At 36.4% G+C, this 10,934-nt stretch overlaps 1 pseudogene; it reads right to left on the reverse strand.

Annotated features, from left to right (window-relative positions):
- Positions 1-8,952: 8,952 nt before the first annotated feature.
- Positions 8,953-9,351, reverse strand: LOC141419876 (coiled-coil domain-containing protein 115 pseudogene; annotated as a pseudogene).
- Between the last annotated feature and the right edge of the window lie 1,583 nt (positions 9,352-10,934).

Below are 10,934 nucleotides of genomic sequence, written 5' to 3' on the forward strand. Positions count from 1 at the left end.
AGGCTTAGAACTTGGGACACAGAAGTGCTTTCCTTTATCAGTAATTTTCTTTATCTACATGAAGGTTTGTTTGACTGTGATCCATGACTACTTTATGCATATGTGTACACTCAATGCTGGTTAGTGGAGAGGGCAGAAATCAGACTATTCTTATATATCAGACTAGTTATATATAAATTATGGGCAAGATGATTGTTTCTATGGCTCCAGGGACTCAATTTCAGCACAGGGCATCTGTTCCAATCCAGAATGCACTGAGACAGTCTTCAATTCTAAAACAACCATTGCACCTATAGCTTTTACAAAGCATTCTTAGGATAAGTTTGTGTCGCATCTACTTCTTGTTGGAGCTATAGCCAAGAAGGCCACTGGACATAATTTTGAGGCATTCATTATGCTCTCATGTACTTAGTTAGAATGAGTATCAGGAACTTTAATTTCTACCACAGTAATTTATGTTTGTTGCCTACATGAAGAATACTAATGTAATTTCCACATATCCTGAGGAAGAAAAAAAAAGATAAAGCTAGAGTGCCTATGAACCCAAAACAAAAGCAAATTTTAGAGTTTTACTTTTTAAAAGAGAGATTGGAAAATGTTCTCTTCTTTCTTATTCAAACTATTGTGTTAGTTTTATTTAATCATCATGTTTTTGACCTACTAATCTAGGGCCTTTTAATACAATCTTGTTTATGTCTGACAATTGCACACATTTTCTTCTCACATTTTCTTCATTCCTGTCAGTAGAACAAGGATTCAAAAAATGTAAAGGTCTATTACAGCAATTGTAAGGATGCAAAGAATAACTTTGGTATTTCAATGAAATGTTTTGTTTGGAATATAAGTTTTCATTGTTCAGCATCTTCTGTCACAGACAATGAAATGACACCTCATTTATTTTTTAGGAAAAAAGTCTTGAGTTTCAATAAAATAATTTTCAGTTTAATTTATGGTTCTCCTTTAAATGCCAAGTAGAAAACAGACTGGGAATAAGTATACCAAAACACTCTCTGAAAAGAGATTCTATTTTTTCTTTTTTCACTTTTCTATATTGTCTGCATTTTAACTAATATATAATTCTTTTTATCACGGGAATTGGAATTTCAAAAGCACAAAAGTGGGTAATTTAGTAGTTTCTGAAGTCTTCACATTACTCTTAAAATAATTAATGATTTTGGAAGCATTAGCAATGCTGTTTCACTATCTATTATCATTTATATGATTAATCAAACTAGCTAAAAACTGGTCTGGATGATCTTTCAGGCTCCAGATAAGTTCACCTCCTGTTTGAAATTAGAAAGCTCAGCCATTGCCATGCCTTCTCTAATTCTATGGGCATACATCCCTCAGGATGAAACTAAAAAAAATTATCTGCCACATATTCAGGAAGAGGCAACTTTCTATGACATAAACATGGAAATTCAGTACTTTTCTGCATCGCTCATCAAAATTCTGCACTACTTTTATTCTCAATAAACTGCTGCTCCCAACTTTTTAGGCCTCTATGAAGAGTAAGCAGTCTTAATAATAATAACTATAATTTATTAAACTGTTAAATATCTGCCAGGTGCTATACTAAGCATTCTGAACGTACCATTGGATTTAATGCTTCAAATAACACTCTGGTAGAAGTAATATTAATAGTTTCATCTTTTATGGGAAAGCTGATGCTTATAGAATTTAAAGATCTTATCCTAATATGCTCAACTGATAAGCTATCAGTTTAATATTTCATCCCAGGGCCTTTTGGCTCCCGAGTTATGCAATGCTATACTGCCATTTTGGCCTATAGCCAATGCTCATCATATCATTTTATCTTTCTGGCAAGAATTTAAATTCCATAAACATATGTACCCCAGGTTTTGATTATTCAATTAACTTCTTGGTATTATTAAGGATATTTGAAAAATTTTGGAAATATTTTCCTGCTGTTGTTATTTCATCCATGCTGCACAAGAATGAATGATACAAGCATGCATCAATAAGGGATAACCCATGAATTCACTTTTTGCATTGGATACAGAATTTGATACATGGTATGGCACATGATTCAACTCAATACCCCTTATACTATCATAATATATTCATATTATATTAATAAGTTCTCATAATTTAAATTTATTAATTTACCAAAAGATGGATTGATTGCATGCTTCATACCAAGACAAAAACTAGCACCTACATGTTCTTCTGTCTCCTAGTGAGGTCATTTCAATGTATTGCCAATCAAAGAAGGGCATGCTTAAGAAAAGATCAGTTAACTGGTGTTACAATGATGCTATATAATAAAATGCCCCTTACCTTATTATCTCAATGGCTTGAAATAAAATGCCGTTTTTAAATTTATCACTTAGAGATTTAGGCTGTGTTCAGCCATGTGGTTCTTTGATTCTTTCCTTATTGACTTCACCACTCCCATTGTTGGCAGTTGTATGGCTGCCTACTGAGATAATTGGACCATAGATCACTTATCTTCTAGCAAGCTAGCTCCGACATACTGAGGGGACAGGGACAAGCAGCAGAAGCAAAACAAAAAGCATAAACCCTTTCAAACCCTCCAGGGTTGACACCCATTGGCTAAATCAAGCAACAAAGATAAGCCCAGAATCAAGAGGTTAAGAGATATTCCCTAACTCCTGCTAAAAGGAGCAAAAGAGGACCTGCAAAGTCCTCGGTTTATGATGGTGATGGCTATAAGAAAGACTAAAGAATGAGGGCACTAATGCAATCACTCTATCTTGAGGGTCATGTGAATTTGGTTCTGAATAATTATTAACAAAAGCAGATCCCTGATAGTTGTGTAAGCACTGTGAGGTTGGTTTAGAGCAGATGCTTTTCATTGTTTATCTCAATATGAGTGCATGAAACATGAGATTCAGTTGTCATCTAATTCCCTATAGAGACCATCAAAGATGCCTAAGCACTAGGCCCTTTGTTCCATACTCAACCTCCTCTAAGCCAAAATAATATTTTGGTATCTCTAAGTTAAAGAAATACAAAGTTTCAACTAAGTAATTGCACATATAGTTGTAAGGTTTCATGTGTCTGAATGTATGCATGCACAAAATTAAGAATGCCTCCCCATGTTTACTGCAGCACTATTTCACAATAGCTAAGCTATAGAATCAAACAAGGTGACTATCTACAGAAGAATGGATAAAGAAAATGTGTTATATATCAAAGTGAAACATTATTCAGCCATAAAAGAATGAAATTGTATTATTCGCAGTAACATGAATGGAAAAGGAGCTCATTATGTCAACAAAAATTAACCATGCACAGAAAGACAAATACCATATGAACTCACTCAGAGGTCAAATATTAACATGTTAAACTTATAGAAGAATGGAATAGTATTTACCAGAGACTAAAAGCTACCCAAGAGACACCAAAGTGAGAGAGGAGGAATTAGTTCTGGTTTGCTATAGCACAGTGTAGTAACTATTGCTTAAAATAATTATGATCTATTTCAAAATAACTGGAAGAATATTAAATTCCCAACACATATAACAACTAATGTTTGATGGTGTTTGAAGTGCCTATTACTCCGTTTTTATCATTAAATGTTGTATAATGTATTGAATTATTATAATTTACCTCATAAAGATATACAAATATTATGTCTCAAACAATTTTAAAGTGTGTGTATAAAGTCTGGAATGACTTTCTATGTTGACAAACATGTAAATTACTATCTTTCTTTTCATCATAAAATATCAAAAACATAATCGACAGAATAAAATTATTTAAATATTCACAAATTGTGCAATGTTGGTTTTCTTTTTAAACAACTTCTAACACAAAACAATTGGAGTCATAAATATATTGGGAAAATAGTTCAAGTGTCATATTAATCAGTCATACTCTTTAGGTTCTCTAAGCTTACTTCCTTTATCAAAATATTTCCCAATAAATAACTCTTTCACATTAGACTTGCTCTCTCTTACTACACAGTAAGTGTTTTCTTAGAACCAGACATATAAAAACAATTTTGTTGTTTCCCTACCATGGTTACTGTATAAATTCTTCATGACATAAATTCTTCTTAAAAATTGCTACTAGGAAAGGACAGAGAATATGGTATATTAGAGACACCCAGCATTTTTCTGTGTCTTCATGAATTTGAAACAAAACATATGGTGCATGGCTTCAGGGACAGATAGGTGGCATGAAAATGCAAGAGAGGGCAACAATAAACAGCAGATAGTAAACACCAAGTGAAATCCAGTAGACACCAGATGAAATTCAGAAATACTGAACTTTACATTTACAAAAGAAACAACATTCCTTAAGCAGTAAGCAAAATGATAAGAAAGGGGAAGAATCCCCTGCCATAACAGGGCTGCAAGCAAAAGAGAAAAGTAAAGCCTCAAAGAGCTCTACAGGTATATAAGCTGGTACTTAGCAAAAATAAAGTCTATGATGGTAGATTTGTATAGTGCACAACAAGCAGATGCTAGAGAAGGGGTGCCCTGTACTTTCTAGCTTGCTTACTGGCACCATGGAGGGGAATCATCTTAGAAGGGGACTCACTGTCAAACATTTCAGCCAGGATGCATAGAAGACCCTGAATTTTATACCTCTGATCCCCAAAGACCTCCCTCTCTCCACTGGCTAAATAAGCAACCACCCTAGAATCACTGTGGATACACTGGATGTGAAAAACTGGATGTGATTTGAGGTCAAATATATGAATACAGATCATATCTATCTGTGATAAGGCTTGGGAAGTGCAAGCCTTATCCCAGATAGAACCTGAGAGTGAACATACTGGCAGAACTTCAGCCCAAACTCTGGTAAAAGGAGAGAAGCCAGTTGTTTGTGAATACTAGCAGGAGTATTAGAGAACTGTGAGAACAGGACACACAGGATCAACAGAGCCCAGTGCCCTTCCCAGTCAAAGCAGACTTCTTTGGTTTGACTGCTTTGTATACTCTCAGAGAGCAGGAGAGATTTGGTGGAAAGCATCTGTTTCTTGTAATTTTCCATAGCAAACACACACAAGAAGAGTACCTCTGGTGTGAGATGGCATCTGATGGTTCCTCAGGCTTAGCTGGCAGGAGCAGTTTGAGGGATACTCTTGCATTTCAGGTATTAGCGGGCCTGCGTATGGAAAAACACTGACAGGAATTCAGCCCAACAAGAAAGGCTCAACAGAGCTTAGCCTACAAGCAGCCCTTTATGGTCTAACTTGTTTGAACTTCAGAAAGAAAAAATAGCTACCCTCTCAACGCCAAATCAATAAAATTAGACAAGAAACTGGGAATATTACAACAGATACCACTGAAATTCAGAATAATTAAGGAATATTTTGAAAGGTGATATTCTGTTAAATTAGAAAATCAAGAAGCAATGGATAGATTTCTAGACACCAGATATGACCTACTTAAATGAAACCAGGAGAATATGAACAACCCAAACAGTTCTATAATGGGCAATGAGAATGAACTAGTGATAAGGTCTTCCAACAAAGAAAAGTCCAGGACTGGATGGATTCTGTGGTGAATTGTATCAGAACTTTAAAGAAGAACTAGTGCTAATGCTTATAACATTATTCTATAAAATAGAAAGGGAAGGAATACTATCAAACTCATTCTATGAAGACAGTATTACCCTGATATCAAAAGTAGATAAGGACACTTCAAAAATAAACCTATAGAGCAATTTCCTTGATGAACATAGGTACAAAAATCCTCATAAAATACTTTCAAACAAATTCAATAACACATAAAAAAGATAATACATGGTTTAGCATATGTAAGTCAATAAATTTAATAAAATATAAAAATAGAATAAAGGACACATGATCATCTCAATAGATGCAGAAAAAGCCTTAGAGATACTTCAATATCACCTCATGATAAAAGCCCAAAGAAACTAGAAATAGAGGAATCATATCTCAACATAATAAAGGATATGTATAAAAAGTCTATATTCAACATCCTACTAAGTGTGGGGAAAAAGTGAAACCATTTCCTCTAGTTAGGAACAAGATAAAGGCGCCCACTCTCTCCCCTCTTATTCAATATAGTACATGAATTCTTAGCCAGAGCAATAAGGCAAGAGACAAGAATAAAAAGAATGAAATAGGAAAGAAAGAGATCACATCAGTCCTATTTTTAGATGATATTATCCTATACTTTAAAAATCCTAAAGATTCCACCAAAAATTCTCTTTGATCTGATTAAACTCATTTAACAAAATAATAGGATATGAAATCAACATTCAAAAGTCAGTAGCTTTTCTGTACATCAATAACAAACAGGCTGAGAAGCAAATGAGGATAGCAATCCCATTCATAATAGCCTAAAACAATTAAATACCTAGGAATAAACACAACCAAGTAGGTTGGAAGACCTTTATAGGGAAAACTATAAACACCGAGGAAAGACACTAGAAGATGAAAACAACTCCCATATTCAGTAGAAATAACATTGTGAAAATGGATATATTGCCAAAAGCGATCTACAGATTCAATGCAATTCTCATCAAAATTCAAGTGACAGTCTTCACAAAATAGAAAAAAACCCATAAAATTCGTAGAAGTATAAAAGACCTCAAATAACTAAAGCAATCTGAGCAAAAAGAACAATGCTGGAAGTATCACATTACCTAACTTTAAGTTATATGCAGAGCCATAGTAACAAAAACAGCACAGCTTCGGTACAAAACAGACACATAGACCAATGGAAGAGAATAGAGGAACCAGAAATAAAAGCACTCAGTTACATCCATCCAATTCTTGACAAACTACCAAAAACATACATTGGAGAGAAGAGAGCCCCTTCAACAAATAGTGTTGGGAAAAGTGACTATCCACATATGGAAGACTAAAACTAGATCCTTATCTTTCACTCTGTACAAAAATCAATTCAAAATAAATCAGTGACCTTGATATAATAGCCAAAACTTTGAAATTACTAGAAGAAAATATAAGAAAACACTTCAAGGTATAGATATAGGCAATGTCTTTCTGAATAGGACTCCAACAGCTCTGTAAAAAAGTGCAAGAATTGACAAATAGTATTGCATCAAATTAAAAACAACTTATGTACATCAAAGGAAACAATTACCAAAAACGAATAGAAAGCCTACAAGATATTAATATTTAGAATATATCAAGAGCTCCAAAAATTAAACACCAAGGGAACAAACAATTCACTGGGTTCAATCAATAAATGGGCAAGTGAATTGAAGTGACAGTTCTCAAAAGAGGAAGTAAAGATGGCAATAGATACATAAAATTGTTCAACAGCCTTGGCCATCAAGAAAATGTAAATGATAGCTACTTTGAGATTCTATGTCACCTGATTCAGAATGGCTATCAGGAAGAAAACAAATAGCAACAAATGCTGCCAAGGATGATGGGGAGAGGAGGAGGAACCCTTATTACACTTTTGGAGAGAATTTAAATTATTCTAGCCATTATGAAAGTCAGTATGGAGATTCCTCTAAAAATTAAAAACAGTACTACCGTATTATACCATTATACCACTCCTGGGCATATATCCAAAGGAATAACTGTTAGCACACAATACCAGCATACCCATTTTTACTGTGACACTATTCACAATAGCCAAGTTATGGAATCAGCCTAGTTGCCCATCAATGGATGAGTAGATAAAGAAAATGTGGTATGTTTATACAGTGGAGTATTATTTAGCCATAAAGAAAAAGAAAATTTTGTTATTTTCAGGAAAATGGTTGGAACTGGAGATCATTATATTAAATGAAATAAGCCAGACTCAGGGAGGTTTCACACATTTTCTCTCCGTTGCAGAATGTAATGTTTCTTTTTTTAAAGACATGAAAATAGACGAGGCCATAAAGTCTCACTTCTTCCATTAGCTAGCCTATGCTCGCTTACTCATGTAGCAGCCGTGTTCAAACAGAGAAAGTGGAGATTACATGGACTTTTTCTTCAGCTCAATGTAATTGTTTTTATTTTATAACAAAAACGTTGAAAAAAACACCATTAAAAGGCAAACTGGGAAGAAATATATCACATAAACAAAAGATTACATTCCACAAAACAGAAAGAGCCCCCAGAAATTGCTAACAAGGCAACAATAACCCAGTAGAAAAGTGAAATAAGGACAGAGTTCCTAGAACAAGAATACAACTAGTCCTTCAACAAATGAAGAGGATGAGCTTCACCTCTGGTGTAATAAAGGCAGGTTTTTGAACCCTGGAAGGTCCCTTCTTAGACATCCCTTGAAAACCCAGGTCAAATTTTTTACTTCCTGGCTTAGACCTGAGGGTTGCCATCTACTCAGGTGTTTTGTTAGTGGTAGTTTTGTTTTTTTTTTTTAATTTTGTTTTATTTTTTGTTCATTTTGTTTTCTTGGTTTTGTCTTTTTTTTTTTTTTAGACAGGGTCTCACTATGTTGCCCAGGCTGGTCTCCAAGTAGAGAGCTTGAGGTCCCCCATGCCCCAAGTTCTCCCTCTCTCAAGTTATCCTCCTGCTTTACCTTCCAAGATTGCTGGGACTACAGGCATGAACCACCACACCCAACTAAGTGTACTTTTATTGATTAAAATCATCCTGATCTTTCAGCATGGCCTTTTCTTCTATCCACATTAGTTTAAAGGATCTGATGACTCTAAAGCACTACCTCTTTTCCTGCCGCTATTCATGCAGTATTCACCATTCAGGAGCACCACCATAGTTGACCAATAAGAGTTTTTTCAATTGTTCATTAACATGAACAGCCCTGCACCTGTCCCTAGGGATAGGGTCCTATGAGAAAATGGACTTTCAACGTCACTCAGTTTACCTCTTCAAACTTCACACCTCAAAGAGCCAGAAACATGCGGACCAAGAACATTTTAAGGAGAAGCATTAGATGGGCCAGGAGTAGACTAAGGGGCTATTTGTGAAGGAAGATGTCCTGGTATAAGGCTGTCACATTTGAGAACAGATGTATCGGTGCCCTCATATGTGGATATGGATCAGGCAGCCCCAGGCTCAAGCCACTTAAATTTCTCCTGGAGCCCCCAGAGCGAGCTTCGACCCCAGTCAATGAGGGTCTGGAGGCTGGCTATACCTGCTGCCAGCTGCAGGCCATCTCTGAAGCCGGCTTGGGCCTGCCGCAGACTGTGAGGAACCAGGATTCCAAACCAGTTCAGGGGGTCCTGTGGGACTGCGGAGGACTCTAGCTTTGAGGCCATCATGGGGTCATTGCACCTGCATAGAATTGCCTCACGGGACCCCCATCTCCTCTGGGGTCTGGGCGTCAGCTCTGACAACCCGAACGTCTGGATTCCATCCTGGGCCTCGCTGGCGCACACGCAGATCTGGGGCTCCACGGGGGAGGGATACTGCTGGGGTCCTCCCGACTTTGCACCCATGGCATAGCGGGCCTTGGCAAGTGAGCGCCATTCTTCCTCCACTCTGGTGTTCAGTGCCGCGCGTTTCGCCTTCAGCTCCTTCAGATCCCAGAGCAGCTGCAGGAGTGAGTGCAGCTCCCCCCGCAGGTCCAGTGCACTGGACTATTATTTTTTTTGTTGTTGGAGAAATCTAACTATACTCCAGTCTGGCCTCAAACTCCTGGCCTCTATCTATCCTCAGCCTCCCAAGTACCTGAAAATTCAGGTGCTTACCACCACACCTGGATTTACAGGTATTCTATACTTCTAGTCTTGGAAAAAAATTTTTGCAGTACTGGAATTTGAACTCAGGGCTTTGTGTTTGTTAGGCAGGTGCTCTACTACTTGAGCCATGTCTCCAGCACTTTTTGTGCTGATTATTATATTAGAGATAAGGTCTCACAATTTGGCCAAACTGGCATGGACCACAACCTTCCTATTTTATGCTTCCTGCCATAGCTGGGATGACAGGCATGTGCCACTTCACTCAGTCATTTTTCTGTTTAGATAGGATCTCATGAACTTTTTTTGCCTGGGCTGACCTGAAACCATGATCCTCCTTATCTCAGCCTCCCCTGCAACTTGAGATGACAGTGACAAGTCACTGCAGGCTTGGAACTTTTATGGCATTACTTTGTTGCATTCCGCTGGAAAAAGTAAATCAGGAGTTCATCCTTAATTGGAGGAGCTATTTCCTTATGGAAATAGATGTTCTGTCTTGGAAGAAGGATCTGGAAATAATTTTAGAACATCTTTATTCTACCTCAGTTATGGACAGGGTAAAGTCTATGTGAGTCACCATTGGATACAATCATTGGTACAAATAAATCAACTCTTGCCATTGCAATGTAAAGCTAGATTTCTACTTAAAGAAATAAAAATCCAAATTCGGTGCCAATTCAAATAAAAATAATTCACGTATATTTTAAACAAGTACAAGATTCATCAATTAAGGAAACATCAGCTATTTCATAGTGGAAATGAATTACAGTCAGTGAAACAGAGTTTAATTGCAATGTATTGACACGGTTTATAACATCCTCTCAAAATATTTAAAAGAGCAAATTGAATTTCAGTCTTCCTTTGATTTAAAACAAATTTATATCTTATTTTCTTTTATAAGAAATAAATAATTAATATAGGGATATGTGTGTTTCCCCAAGTAATTTACAAGATGTTACACAGTACTTCTATGAAAACATTAAAATCCAAACAAATTACCTCAAAGTCATCCTTTTCTTTTTCAGCTGCTTTCTGCCTAGGGAAAAATAGTCATTGGCATTTAAAGAGAGGAAACACATAAGTGTCTAGATTGATTTCTTATTAAGAGAGCATTTCCAGAATTGTTTGGAATTTTACTGAAGGATACATAATAATTTGTCTCCTCCCACAATCTTAGTTTTTCACAGTCATCTAAAGGTAAACAGGGCAATGTTTGAGCACCAGTATTTCCCCTTCTCTTTCTTCTTCCTCATCCTCCATTCTTTGGGAGCACAAGAAGGGCAAACACATTTGAACTTTCTGACAGCAAGACCTTTCTGCAAAAGGAGCCAACAAAATGGCGT

The sequence above is a fragment of the Castor canadensis genome, chromosome X (assembly GCF_047511655.1).
Source record: "Castor canadensis chromosome X, mCasCan1.hap1v2, whole genome shotgun sequence".
NCBI lineage: Eukaryota > Metazoa > Chordata > Mammalia > Rodentia > Castoridae > Castor > Castor canadensis.